Below are 15,123 nucleotides of genomic sequence, written 5' to 3'. Positions count from 1 at the left end.
AGTCCCAGCATCTGTGACTCCAGTTCCTGGGACTTGGATGCCCTCTTCTGGCCTCCACATGCTGCACACATACAGTGCACAGACATACATGCAGATAAAATACCTATACCATAAAATACAAAATGAAAACGTGCTGGCTGGACAGTGGTGTGCACACCTTTAATCCCAGCACTCAAGAGGCAGAGGCAGGTGGATCTCTGTGAGTTCGAGGCCAGCCTGGTCTACAGAATGAGTTCCAGGACAGGCCTAAAGATGGCGCATTCCTGTAACACCATCACTGAGAAGGCTGTGGTGAGATCTCCATGACACCACACCAGGCCAGGCCAGGCTACAGAGTGAAACTCTGTCTCAAAACCAAATGAAACAATGTACCTGGGTTCAGTTCCCAGCTCCAGTTCCAAGAGATCCCACACCTTCTGGCCCCCTTGGACAATGCATACACATAGTGCATGCACATACATACATACGTGTAGGCAAAACACAAAAATAAAAATAGCTGGGCATGGTGATGAAGGCCTTTAATCCAAGCACTCAGGTGGATCTCTGTGAGTCCAAGGCCAGCCTGGTCTACAAAGAGAGAGCCGGGGGTACACAATGAGACTCTGTCTCAAAAAAATAAATAAAACTGACAGGTGAGATGGATCAGCAGGTAAAAATGCCTGCTGCCAAGCTTGACAGCCTTGGTTTGATCTGCAGTACCCACATGGTAGAAAGAATTGACTCTGTAGGTTGCCCATCCTACACACACACACACACACACACACACACACACACACACAGAGTAGATAATAAATTATGTAATCAAACAAAACATCACAGACAAAGCCTGTTTCCTTCCCACTTCCACAGTAGACTCCTCCCAACCCCTCCTAGAGGGCCTGGCCACTTTTGGACCTGCATCTGGTTATCCCAGGCCCATGCTGTGTGAGCCCTCCATACACACTATAGTTGCTCAACACATACTTGTAAAATTAACTAGCAATAGCTACTGAGTATTGGGCAGTTCCTCACATTTATCAAGTACTTTACAGGTGCAGAGCATGTCTGTTCATTTGTTCATCTGTTCCAAAGCTACCCTGGGATCAAGATCCACCTTCATGGAGTACAGTAGTGGCAGCTGCTGGATGTGAATGAGGTGTGCCCGGGACAGAGGTACACTGACCTGTTTTGTTTTGAAGTGCTCTCCTTAGCTGAGAAGATGAGGCCTGTGCCACCACAGCTTGGCAATAGGAGGCCTTTCAAGGAAGCATTCTAGGCAGACTAGATCAAGACCTACAGAAAAACAGACCAGCTGGGCACAATTCTGCACACCTTGATTCCAATGTTTGGAAGCAGAGGCAGGGGGATCTCTGTGAGTTCAAGCCAACCTGGTCTACATAGTGAGTTTCAGGCCAGTCAGGTCTCCATAGTGACACACTGAAAGGTGGGAGAAGGGGCCGGGTGGCGGTGGCCCACACCTTCAATCCTAGCACTCACTCCGGAGGCAGAGGCAGGCAGATCTCTGTGAGTTCAAGGCCAGTGTGGTCTAAAAAAAGAGTTCCAGGACAGCCTGGGCTGTTACACAGAGAAACCCGGTCTTGACCCCCTCCCTCCAAAAAAGTGGGGGATGGGACTGGAAAGATGGTTCAGTGGCTAAAAAGAACTTGCTGCTCTTGCAGAGGACCCTGGGTTCTCAGCACCCATGTACAGTACACATACATGCAGGCAACACACTCGTATACATAAAATAGAGATAAATCTCTTTTTAAGTAGGATTATATTTCAAGGGTAAGAGATAGATGCTATCATAGTGGTTGAAATATAATGATCTAGAGAGGCAGCTCATCAATTAAGAATACATTATTGCTCTTGTAGAGGGGCAGCTCATCAATTAAGAATACATTATTGTGCCGGGCGGTGGTGGCGCACGCCTTTAATCCCAGCACTCGGGAGGCAGAGCCAGGCGGATCTCTGTGAGTTCGAGGCCAGCCTGGGCTACCAAGTGAGTTCCAGGACAGGCTCCAAAGCTACACAGAGAAACCCTGTCTCGAAAAACCAAAAAAAAAAAAAAAAAAAAGAATACATTATTGCTCTTGCAGAGGACATGAGTTCAATTCCCAGCACCAGCATCCGGTGTCTCAAAACTGCCTGTAACTCCAGTTCCAAGGTATCTGATGCCCTCTTCTGGACCCTGCAGGCATTGCACTCACATGCACATACACAAAAACATACACATAGCTGAGCGGTGGTGGCCCACGCCTTTAATCCCAGCACTCGGGAGACAGAGCCAGGTGGATCTCTGTGAGTTTGAGGCCAGCCTGGTCTCCAAAGCGAGTTCCAGGAAAGGCGCAAAACTACACAGAGAAACCCTGTCTCGAAAAACCAAAAAAAAAAAAAAAAAATACACATAATAAAAACAAATCTTACAAATAAAACCCAGAAAGGGCAATAGAGCTGCATGGTTGAGAAAAGGGGTTCGTGCTGAAAGGTGTGAGCAGTGAACCCTTCCTGATGGCACTTCATGTCTCCAGAGACTGGAGCTCCCTTGGAGGTCAACCACTCTCATATAGACTTGTTAATGGCCACCAAGCACTGAACAGGTTCAATTTTATCCTCATCCCACGGATGGGACTGGGAAAGCCTCTCCAACCACCACAGAGCCGAGGGTACACACACACACACACACACACACACACACACACACACACACACACACACACACTGGAAGGGGCTAGCCTTCTGCACAGAGCCAAGGGTACACACACACACACACCCCGTGTTGCACCGGACACACACACACACACACACACACACACACACCCGTGTTGCACCGGGCGCTGCTGGAAGGGGCCAGCCTCCTGCATCCTTGGAGGTCCAGCAGCGCTCGGAACAGGCAAGTGGCTGCCCAGGCCAGTGTGGCTATCGCTTTCAATTCCTAGGAAGAAGGTTAAATACCTTCCAGAGGCCCATAGAGGCGGCTGTGGCGAGGGCGGGAGGCGACCCAGTGACTTTCAAAGGGGCCTGAAAGCAAAGCCACCCCTCCCCCGGGCGGGGCCACGGCTTCCTCCTGGCCTAATCATATTCTGGGCTCAGCCCTCGTCATTGGCGGCAGTTTAACCCGAGCCAGGGCGGATTTCTTTCTCACTGATCTCAGCTTGACACCCAATTAGCACAAGAATGGGAGGAGGAAGCCTGCGAGAGGCGCCTCCCAGCCTCCCGGGGCGCGCGAGGGGGCAGGCGGGAAGACAAAGGGCTGCGGGCAGGGGGGCACTCGGGCCCTCGCCTCCGCCCGCGACCCCGCTATTGTCTCCCTCGGAGCTTCAGAGAGGATGGAGGCCGACGCCCTGGCTGGCAGGCTGGGGCCCCCCGACTCTCTACTGCAGGGGATAAGAGGGGAAAGTTATTTGGTTGAGACTCAGACCTTAAGTGAGGGGCAGGATCCCAAAGGCACATCCTTCTGGGACTCAGTTTTGTCATCTGAAAAATGGGAGTACCTGAGGTAGTATGTGAGGTGTTTTCTAGCTGTAAAGCAGCTGGACCTGGGCATGGCAGAGCTCAGTAAACGCTCTTTGAAGCAACACAATGCTGAGTCTGTGTTGTTTCTAATTGATGGCTTAAGTTTGGACGTGAAGTGGCCGCGAAGGAAGTTCAGGCCTGGCAGCCTGAGGAGTTCTTCGCTGAGACTTCTGTTCAGGTCTCACCAAGTACCTGAAAAGAACTACCGTCGGGACTGATGGGATGACAAATGAGTACCCAGTTTATGGGTTCTAGACATGGAACCCAAAACTTCGAGCTAGGCCAGCACTCCTCTAACATTCCGAATGTTGTTTGTTTCTAATACGTTTTTGTTCATCTTGAGAACTTGAGAGGACATTGGGTTTCCTGGAACTGGACTTACAGGAGGTTTTGAGCTGCCCATTTGGTGGGATTGAACCCAGTCCTTAGGAATAACAACCAGTACTTTTTTTTTTTAATGTGGCATTGGTGTTTTGTCTGCATGCGTATCTGTGTGAGGGTGTCCAGTCCCCCTGAAACTGGAGTTACAGACAGTTGTGAGCTGCCATGTAGTTGCTAGGAATTAAACACGGGTGCTCTGGAAAAGCAGCCAATGTGCCTAACCACTAAGCAAGCTCTCCAGCCTTTTGTTTTTGAGACAGTCTCACTATATATCTCTGGCTAGTCTGGAACTCACTGTGTAGACCAGGATAAGGATATGTAGACCTGCCTCTACTTCCTGAGTGTTGGGATTAAAAAGCATGTGCCATCATGCCCAACTTGGGCCATTTCTTTTTGGAACTTATTATTTTATGTGAATGAGTGTTTGGCCTGCATGTATGTCTGTACAGTCCCCTTGGAGGCCAAAAGAGGGAGGGCATCCGATCCTCTGAAACTGGAGTTTCAGATTGTTGTGAGCCACTATCTAGGTGCTGGGAATCAACTCGGGTCCTCTGAAAGAACAGCCACTGCTCTTCACTTTTCAGCTCAGCCCTGGCCCTGGAGTCTTGAAAAGTAATTTCAGGACTAGTTAGTATGAAAGGGCTGGAGTTTATTAAGCAATTATTTTAGGGACTGGAAAGATGGCCCAGTGGTTTAGTGCTGGCTGCTTTTTCAGGGAACCAGAGTTTGGTCCCTAGCACCCAAGTCAGGTGGCTCATAAAAGCCTGTAACTCCAGCACCAGGGGATCTGATGCCCTCTTCTGGCCTCAGTGAGTATCCACATGAATATGCACAAACACTCTCATACACAAACAAACCTAAAACCAAAAACAGTAGAGAAAAGGGTTGTAACCCCAGTGCTGGGGAGCTGGAGACAGGGAATCCCTGGGGCTCTGCCAGTCAGCCTACCCTAATCTGCAAGTCCCCAGTCCCAGTGAGAGACCTTCTCAGAAAAAACAGCTCAAGGCTTGGGATTCCCCCTTGGAACTCCCCCCAACACCTGGGGGTTTTCCTCGATTTTATGTATATGAATTTTTTGCCTGCATATACACATGTGTACCATGTGTGTACCTGGTGCCCAAGGATGTCAGAAGAGGGCTATAGGACCTCCTAGGATGGGAGTTTGGATGGTTGTGAGTTACCCTATGGGTGATGGGAATTAAACCCCGGGTCCCCTGGAAGAACAGCCAATGCTCTTAATAGCTGCACCATCTCTCCAGCCCATTATTACTTTTGAAACAAGGTTTCTTTACATAGCCCTGGCTTCCAACTCACAGAGATCTGCCTGCCTCTGCCTCCCAAGAAGTGGGGTTAACGGTGTGTGCCACTACTGCCTAGCTATATTCTGGTTTTTGTTTTGCTGGGTTTTTTTTTAGTTTTTGAGACAAAGTCTTAGTTTATATATAGCTGGTAAGTGACTTCAGAATAACCTACCTCAGTCTCCCCAGGGCTTTGTACCGTCATTTTCAGTATGGAGTCATACCTGTTTGTGGGTTCCTCTAAAAAAGGGATTTTTTTCTTTTCCTTTTTTTCTTTCCTTCTTTCTTCCTTCCTTTCTTTTTTTCTTTATTATTTATGTGCATTGGTGTTTTGCCTCCATGTATATCTGCATGAGGGTGTCGGGTACCATGGATCTGGAGTTACAGACAGTTGTGAGCTGCCATGTGGGTGCTGAGAATCAAACTCGGGTCCTCTGGAAGAGCAGCCAGTGCTCTCAACTGCTGAGTTATGTCTCCAGCCCTCTTTTTTTTTTTAATTAAATTTCCTTTTTATTTATTCTTTATGTTTTTCACATCATGCATTTCGATCCCATTCATTTCCTGTTCCTTTGTATCCACTCTCTGCCCTTGCAATTTCCCCTTCTTTTCCTTTCTTTTTCTAGACAGTATCTCATGCACGACTTAGGATTACCCTGAACTTCTACCTCTGAGTGAAGCATTAATCTAATTAATCTTTAACAATAGAAAGTCAAGAGTCAAATATTGGGGTAAGAACCTGAAAGATCAGAGAAGCAGGGAGCAGCAGCTGCCAGTCACTTCCTACGTCTACTGTTCCTCCATCCAAAAGGGCCAAGATCCTCTCTTAGCTTCACCTTTCCACCTCCTGTCTCCTCTTCCAGTCTTCCAAACCTTATGGTCAGTTAATGGCTAGCTCCACCGTCTGACTCCAAGCAAGCTTTATTTGTTAGAACACAATCAAAGTATCACACATTTCCCCCTTCGTGTCTAAATAAAAAGCAAAGGTTTTAAGTAACATAGTAAAACTATACACAATAAGTACAATAACTATATACAAATATATACAGGCAAGAATCACATTAACAATGTCTAGTCCATTTGCATTTAACAAATTCAGAGAAAATACTCCATTATCTATCCTATCTTTTTTTTTTTTTTTTATTTTTATTTATTATGTATACAGTATTCTGCCTGCATGTGTCCCTGCAGGCCAGAAGAGGGCACCAGATCTCACTACAAGTGGTTGTGAGCCACCATGTGGTTGCTGGGAATTGAACTCAGGACCTTTGGACCTCTAGAAGAGCAGTCGGTGGGTGCTCTTAACCACTGAGCCATCTCTCCAGCCCCTATCTATCCTATCTTGGTGGGTCCAAAGTATTATACTTTAATATACTTAATTCACTTTCTATCCTAACTTGTATGACCAATCCAAAACTATCTTTTTTTTTTAAGATTTATTTATTACGTACACAGAAGAGGGTGCCAGATCTCATTACAGATGGTTGTGAGCCACCATGTGGGTGCTGGGAATTGAACTCAGGACCTCTGGAAGAGCAGTCGGTGCTCTTAACCTCTGAGCCGTCTCTCCAGCCTCCAAAACTATCTTTTTATGTCTCTTAGCCCTGTACACTTTACAGCTCTTTTGTGAGTTTCTTTTCTGAATTTGGTAACAAGGAAAACTTTAACTATCTAGTCTTCAACTCCATCAGAGACCTGAGAAAGATATAATATTACCTGAGTAAACAGGAAGTGCAGTGAAAACAACTTCCAAAACTAAGAAATGACAGAAACAGCTGACTGCCTGGACAGTCACCCAAGGTTCCTCTGTAACACTGGGGCATCCATCTTCAGCCTATAGGTCTAGAAAATCTGACAGACTTTTCTGTGAAGTAGGATTTTTGAATGGCTGTCCTGCCTTGTCTTGGCAAAGTTCTGAAGTCCTTTGTTTTGTGTCCTGCTTGTCCAATTTGGAAAGAATTCTGTCAGCAGTTGAGGCAAGGGCAGCTTCTTGACCAGTGGCTAACTTTTGCCACAAAGAATGTAAACTCCATATGGAGGTTCTTTGATGCCCATCATCTTCTCTGAAGTAGATTGGTGCTGCCAGGAGCAGACATGTCTCACTGTCATAAAAAACAAAAAACAACAAAAAAAAAAACCTTAGCTTATTAAAACATCTTAAATGCCATATTCCATAGATCTCTGAAGTGTTTGAAGACCACCTGTCTATCTAAAATATATTTTGCCGGGCGGTGGTGGCGCATGCCTTTAATCCCAGCACTCGGGAGGCAGAGCCAGGTGGATCTCTGTGAGTTCGAAGCCAGCCTGGTCTCCAAAGCGAGTTCCAGGAAAGGCGCAAAGCTACACAGAGAAACCCTGTCTTGAAAAACCAAAAATAAATAAATAAATAAATAAAAAAAATAAAATATATCTATTTGACCTTGAAAACATATCTAACATGATTACAAGTTTGATTATAATAGGTGACTCACTACTAACCTGCATTTATTATCCCAAATAGTCTGTAATAATAGCTTCCAAAGACTAGAAATTTACATTATACTGTTAAATGAGCTGTATAGCTACAATATCTTAAACAAGAGTAGAAACGTATGTACTATATGTTCTAAGAAAAATAACCTTAAATTTGTATCAATATACAAAAATATCTTAAACAAGAGTAGAAACATATATACAGCATAGCAAAAATAACCTCACATTTGTATCAATATACAAAAATCCATGCTAATGTAAAATATTTAAGACTAGCAGTTGCTTTTTTGGTTAAAAGTAGATTCAATAATCTACCCTTTATCCTATAATTTCTATAACTCCCCTTTTTCTTTTCAGAACAAGATCCGTGAATCTAATCTCCTTTGTTCCTGACCATTATCAATAAGAACTTGTAACCAACTCCCCATGGATAAAAAAATTATCCATAACCCACTGAACAACCAAAAATTCCCCATACCACCTCTTGGAAATGTGGGTGTCATGTTGTTAAAATTACTTCCTGATGTCTAGGGGAAACAGCATCTTTAGGGGACCCTGAAAAAAAAATTGGATAATTGTCAAGTCCTGAGAGAGCTAGCTGTATCATTTGTTATCCAGTCTCCGTGTGATGGGAAAGTGCAGGGCTTGTCTCAAGTACTGGCTAGAGTAGTCTGTGAGGCTGGACCATCTCAGCCGGCCACCTTGAAATTGCCCTGAGTAGTTTGTAGTCCAAAGCCGATCTTCAGGCGGTGTTTGTCAGGTGGTTGTGCATGACCACAACCAAGGTGGAACTATCATTGTCATGGTCCACTGCAGAAAACTTTAACATTTTAAATGTCATATGCAGCAGTTCTCAAAGAGTTTAAAGGACTATAATTTTTTATGTACATCCAGATTACAAAAACTTAATTCCCAGCTACCTGATAGAGACTCAAACCCGAAATCATGTACAGGAAGCTAGATAAAGATCTTTCTTTCTTTCTTTCTTTCTTTCTTTCTTTCTTTCTTCCTTCCTTCCTTCCTTCCTTCCTTCCTTCCTTCCTTCCTTCCTTCCTTCCTTTCTTTTGTTTTGTTTTGTTTCCAGACAGGATTTCTCTGTGTAGCTTTGGAGCCTATCCTGGAACTCACTCTGTAGACCAGGCTAGCCTTGAACTCACAGAGATCCACCTGCCTCTGCCTCCCAAGTGCTGGGATTAAAGGCATGAGCCACCACCACTGGCCTTAATGAAGCCTTTTTCTATAATTAGTACTCTATATGACCATTAATATCATGACAAAAAGATTAATATATATATTAATTTTATAGATTTTGAGATAATTATGCCTTAAGAAAAGCTTTAAAGAATCAAAATAAGCTGGGCGGTGGTGGCACATGCGTTTAATCCCAGCACTCGGGAGGCAGAGGCAGGTGGATCTCTGTGAATTCGAGGCCAGCCTGGTCTACAGAGTGAGATCCAGGAAAGGTGACAAAGCTACACAGATAAACCCTGTCTTGAAAAAATAATAATAATAATCAAAATAAAACCAAGAATTATGAGATTAGTGGCAATAGAATAGTCTCTTAATTTTGGTTTTTCTTCTGTCCCATATCAGATGGCTTTACTGACATGAGACACAGATTTTGGATTTTCTTTTAACAAGCATGCTTGGGTTTAGAGAAGCAGAGAGCCATGCTCCAACTCCAAAGCCAGCTTTAATTTTTAATTGAACTGGGAATACAAAAAGACCATTTGCTTTATATGTCTGTAGAGAACAGCAGAAACAAGCATTTGGGAAGATTTATGAAATTTTATCCTGTTGGAAATGTGATATACCATTAGGCCAAACTACTTTTTGGGGGGACATTTTCTCTGGATGATTTGTCCTGTTTCTTCAGATGTCTCATTTGTTCAAATGTCTTCAGATTCCTTAGCTAGATGCCTTCATCCTGGAAAGACAAACACAAAACTCTGCCCCAACCCTAACTTTGGGTAATTTCCTTTTTGGCAGATTATATCTGATCAAATGAAAAACATTTGTTAGTCTTATACATTAGTTTTCTAATCCATTCATCTACGGGTGGTGATCTTGCCTTTAAAAGTTGCAAATGAATTGGCATTTTCAAAAGCCAAAGATTCAATTAATATTTGTCTAAGTTCTGGATCTGATATCATCCTATTTACAGTGGAAGTCAATCTTTGTAAAAAAAAAAAAAAATCAGTGAAGGTATAACTTTAGTAAATGATTCAGTTCTCTTTCCGACTTGACTTCAACTCTGTCCCAAGCATTCAAAGCTGCTGTATGGCATAGAGCCAAGGTGTGGTCATCATATATAGACTGTCTTTGTACATCAGCATAACTGCCCTCTCCAAGAAGTTGGTCTTAGGAAATTTCAATACCTCTAACCCTACTTCATTGTCCAATGGTCCTAGCCTCATCTTTTCACCAGATCCTCCACTGTAACTGAGGACCAGGCTCCAATACTACTGTAACCAAGTCTTCCCAGTCTTATGGTATAATTCTGTTACTAGTTGACCATGAATTTAACATCTGCCTCACCAAAGGTGAATACATACCATATAAGACTATAGCTGGGCGGTGGTGGCACACGCCTTTAATCCTAGCACTTGGTTGGCAGAGGCAGGTGGATCTCTGTGAGTTCGAGGCCAGCCTGGTCTACAGAGTGAGTTCTAGGAAGGGCACAAAGCTACACAGAGAAACCCTGTCTCGAACAAACAAACAAACAAACAAACAAGACTATCACTTCCTTAAATCTCCTCAAATCTAGCATTTCCACAGGAATCCTGTGAGCTCTTACACAGCCTTGGGGATACCTGTCATTTAGCTGTTGTTCCTTTAAGGGGATTGGATAAATTAAGGTTGATTTTTTTTGCTAACTTTGGGCTGTTCCTCTCTAATTTTATAAGGTAATGGTGAGGCTGGTTCTCCATAAATTCCTCTGTCTTGCCGGGTGGTTGGGGGGGGCGGCGGCGGCGGCGGCGGCGGCGGCGGCGGCGGCGGCGGCGGCGGCGGCGGCGGCGGCGGCGGCGGCGGCGGCGGCGGCGGCGGCGGCGGCGGCGGCGGCGGCGGCGGCGGCGGCGGCGGCGGCGGCGCACGCCTTTAATCCCAGCACTCGGGAGGCAGAGGCAGGTGGATCTCTGTGAGTTCGAGGCCAGCCTGGTCTCCAAAGCGAGTTCCAGGAAAGGCACAAAGCTACACAGAGAAACCCTGTCTTGAAAAACCAAAAAAAAAAAAAAAAAAAAAAAAAATCCTCTGTCTTTGTCTGAACATCCCTATTATCTGTTTTAATAATTTTTTCTAAGGTTTATAACTTACTAATCAAAATTGCATTATTTTCTTTAGTAATCTTTTCTAAGGCCTGTATCTTGGAAGTGATATCAACCAACTTTTTTAGGGATAAAACAAGAATTGCCAAACCAATAATGTTTATAGTTGACATTGTGTAAATTCTAGCTAAGTTACTTATTCCTTCATTTAATTGTTCCATTTTTAAGCCATCCATTGTGGAATCATACAGAGACATAAGTCCCTCCATCATAATAGTATTTCCTGTTCTTTAATGTGGGAAAAAACTCTCTCTCTCTCTTGTTTTTTTTTTTTTAATTAACTAATTCTCCCCTTTAAGAATTCCAAGTTGTTGGCCCTGAATCAAGGCCAACAGTTTGCTGGAACTGTTGGTTTCAAGCAGGAGCCTAAAGAAATGTCTCTCTATGGTCTGTTGGCCATTTCAGAAATTTGGAAATCTAATGGTCAATTCATTAGAAAGAAACAAACTGGCTAGAAAAAGAAGAAAAAAAAAAAAGAAGAAAAAAAAAAAAGAATTCCAAGTTGGCCAGGCGGTGATGGCTCATGCCATTAATCCCAGCACTTGAGAGTCGGAGGCAGAAGGATCTCTATGAGTTTGAGTCCAGCCTGGTCTACAGAGTGAGTTCCAGGACAGGCTCCAAAAATACAGAGAAGAAGCCGGGCGGTGGTGGCGCATGCCTTTAAGCCCAGCACTCGGGAGGCAGAGCCAGGCGGATCTCTGTGAGTTCGAGGCCAGCCTGGGCTACCAAGTGAGTTCCAGGAAAAGGTGCAAAGGTACACAGAGAAACCCTGTCTCGAAAAACAAAAAACCAAACAAACAAAAAAAAATGTGCTTTGCCGGGCGGTGGTGGCGCACGCCTTTAATCCCAGCACTCGGGAGGCAGAGCCAGGCGGATCTCTGTGAGTTCGAGGCCAGCCTGGATTACCAAGTGAGTTCCAGGAAAGGCACAAAGCTACACAGAGAAACCCTGTCTCGAAAAACCAAAAAAAAAAAAAAAAAAAGTACAGAGAAACCCTATCTTGAGAAAACACAAAACAAAAAATCCAAGTTGTCTCACCAAATCTGATGATGATGACAGTGAAGTGTAAGGCTGGTTGTTCCTGCCTAGCATGTCTGGATGAATAACACAAGCTGTGCACAACCTGGCTGAGGACAGCTGCCTGAGGAGTGGGTCCAGGGGAAGCCCACAACCCATGAGGAAAAGGAGCCAAAAGAGCCAGCCATCTGAAAGGCAGACACAGGGGAATGTGTGAAAGTGGCACCTGATGACAAGTGGAAGTGAGAGCCCAGAGCTGCCTGAAGGCAGAGCTGACCTGTGCTGAGGGACTAACTCTGCTGCCATGTGGAGTCCAGGTGCCTGTGCCATTTGGGGCTTGTGGAGATTTCTGTAAAGAGGCTGCAATCAGAAAATCCCGATTTACTCAGAGGGCTTGGGGAAAAAAAGGAAAAGCCAGGGGCGCAGTGACTCCAGCATGTGACGCTCCCTCGTGCCCCTCTAGCAGATGCCGGTGGCTGCAAAGTCATAGGCAAGTGGCTATTTCGTGAATTTATGCCCCAAAGTTGGGTGCCAGATGAATCATTAATCTAATTAATCTTTAACAATAAAAAAAATGGGGAGTCAAATATCAGGGTAAGAACCTGAAAGATCAGAGAAGCAGGGAGCAGCCGTCAGACACTTCCTACTTCTGTTCATCCACCCAAATGGGCCAAGATCCCCTCTCTATCTATCCTGCCTTACCACTTCCTGTCTCCTCTCTCGACAGTCCTCCAAACGTCTATGGTCAGCTAGTGGCCAGCCCCACCCTCTGACTCCTAGCCAGCTTTGTCAGAACACAATCAAATTATCACACAACATCTGAGTGCTTGAATGACAAGTATGCAACGTCATATCCACTGGTGTTTGCACTGCAGGAGATCAAACCAGGGCTTTGTGTATGCTAGGCAGGTATTCTGCCAACTCCACCATAGCCCTACCTCCCAAAATAATCTAAACAGTCCCATCCCCTCCTCAAGCCTTCAATAGCCTCCCTGGAGGGAAAAGGGGCTGGCTAAAGAAACCCACCCCTACACTCCCATTTCTCTTTGACTCTGGAATGCTTACCTAGTTTATAGGACATGGCTTGGCTCCAGCCTACTTTTTTGTTTTTGTTTCTCTGTGTAGTCTTGGCTGTCCTGGAACTCACTCTGTAGACCAAGAACTCAGGTCTGCCTGTGTGTGTGTGTGTGTGTGTGTGTGTGTGTGTGTGTGTGTGTGCCACCTGGTACTACACCCAGGGCCTGTGTAGCGTCAAGCACAGCACCATTGGGCTACATCTCCAAACGACATTTTTCTTTTTGCCTTTTTGTTTTGTTTTGCATGTATGTGGATGCCAGAGACTGACATTGAGTGTCTTCCTCAATCATCATTCTCCACCATATACTAAAAAAGTTTTTTTAAGTGTATTAGCTTTGGTTTGAATGGTTTATTATTATTATTATTATTATTTTTGTTTTGTTTTGTTTTTCGAGACAGGGTTTCTCTGTGTAGCTTTGCGCCTTTCCTGGATCTCGCCCTGTAGACCAGGCTGGCTTCGAACTCGCAGAGATCTGCCTGTCTCTGCCTCCCGAGTGCTGGGATTAAAGGCGTGCGCCACCACCGCCCGGCGGTTTATTATTTTTATGTGAATTGTTATTTTGCCTGCGTGTATGTTTATGTGAGTGTTGGATTCCACTGGAGGTGGAGTTACAGACAGGTGTGAGCCTCCATGTGGTTGCTGGGAATCCAACCCAGGACCTCTGGAAGAAAAGCCAGTGCTCTTAACCACTGATCCAGTGTATTAGCTTTTTGCCTGAATGCATATAAGTGGAACTAGTATTACAGACAGTTTGTATGGGGCCATGTGGGTGCTGGGAACGAAATGTGGACCCTTTAGAATAGTAGCCAGTGCTCTGAACCTCTGGGCTCTCTCTCTAGTCCACCATTTTATATATTGAGGCAGGGTCTTTCTTGAACTCAGAGCTTGCCCATTGTGATAGTCTAGCTTGCTAGCTTGCCCTGGGGAGGGCATCTCTGCCTCCCTAACACAAGCATTAGAGGCAGGCTGCATGCCCGCCCACCATTGTACGTGGGTGCTGGGACCTTAGCTCCAGTCCTCACACTCGCATAGCACGCACCTTGCCAGACGAGCCATCTCCCCAGCCTGACATTCCTCTTACAAATATCTATAATGCAGAGTCTATAACTTCAGATCATGTATTTCAGTGTGGGATTCCATGTTTGTTATCATGATTATCGTGTACTTGATTACAGTTGTCTCCCAGTCTCCCTGCTACAGAGTGACCTAGAGGCAGCAACTTCGCTCTCATCCTTTATTACTGACACTCCACAGCACCAGGCATTACGCCAGGCACACTAAGTGTTAACTAAATAACCTTGGGGTAAACACAGACAACTGGCTCAGGAGTAAGAATTTGGGGAGGTCTTGTATTACTCCCTGAAGTGATGTGTTGGCTTAAGGCAGGTTTGGCAGGATTCTTTTGGTTTGTGTTTGTTTGTTTGTTTTTGTTTAAGACAGGGTTTCTCTGTGTAGACCAGCTGTCCTGAAACTTGCTGTGCAGCCCAGGCTGGCCTTGAACTCACAGAGCCACCTGCCTCTGCCTCCTGAGTGCTGGGATTAAAGGTGTGCGCCACCATACCTGGAGTGGGCTTTTTTCTTGTTTTGGTTGTTTTTGTTTGGTGTAGAGGAAAATTTAGCAGAGTCATTGTATCTAGGGTAAATATTAGAATGAAATAGTTATTTTTCACTGTATCTACAGCAAACTCAGAGTGAATGGTTGTTTTCTAGAAGTACTTAGACCTTGAAGAAATCACTGTGGAAAAGTGACTGTTTTCTGTTATCTACAGATTTGTTTTTTGGCAGGAGCTTTACAGCCTTTGCAAGACTTTGGTCACAGGACTATCCTGGCACACCTGGAGCGTCTTGAATTATTGTGTACTAAATAGTTCACAATAAGGACTAAAGTTGCAGAGGTGTGAAGTTTTCTTTCAGAAAACATATAGATTAGACCAGGGGCTTTGGTATGAGGGGCCTGTTTTACCCAAAAAAACAACTTTTGTGTAATAATCAATAAATACGCCTTTGCACAGATGTTTGAGGTTCAGAGAAACTGTTCATCTCTGCTGCCAGAGAGCCT

General features: G+C 44.9%; 1 non-coding gene across 1 annotated transcript; it reads left to right on the top strand.

The window, feature by feature from the left end:
• The first annotated feature begins 11,280 nt into the window (after positions 1-11,280).
• Positions 11,281-11,417, top strand: LOC128102748 (small nucleolar RNA SNORA2/SNORA34 family). Its single transcript, XR_008215512.1, has one exon. It is a non-coding gene; the product is annotated as a small nucleolar RNA SNORA2/SNORA34 family (small nucleolar RNA).
• Positions 11,418-15,123: the final 3,706 nt, after the last annotated feature.

The sequence above is a fragment of the Peromyscus californicus genome, unplaced genomic scaffold (assembly GCF_007827085.1).
Source record: "Peromyscus californicus insignis strain IS unplaced genomic scaffold, ASM782708v3 Scaffold_7__1_contigs__length_154581171, whole genome shotgun sequence".
Classification (NCBI taxonomy): Eukaryota; Metazoa; Chordata; class Mammalia; order Rodentia; family Cricetidae; genus Peromyscus; species Peromyscus californicus.
Note: the sequence above shows the minus strand (reverse complement) of the source record. Positions and strands in the feature narration are given on the sequence as shown.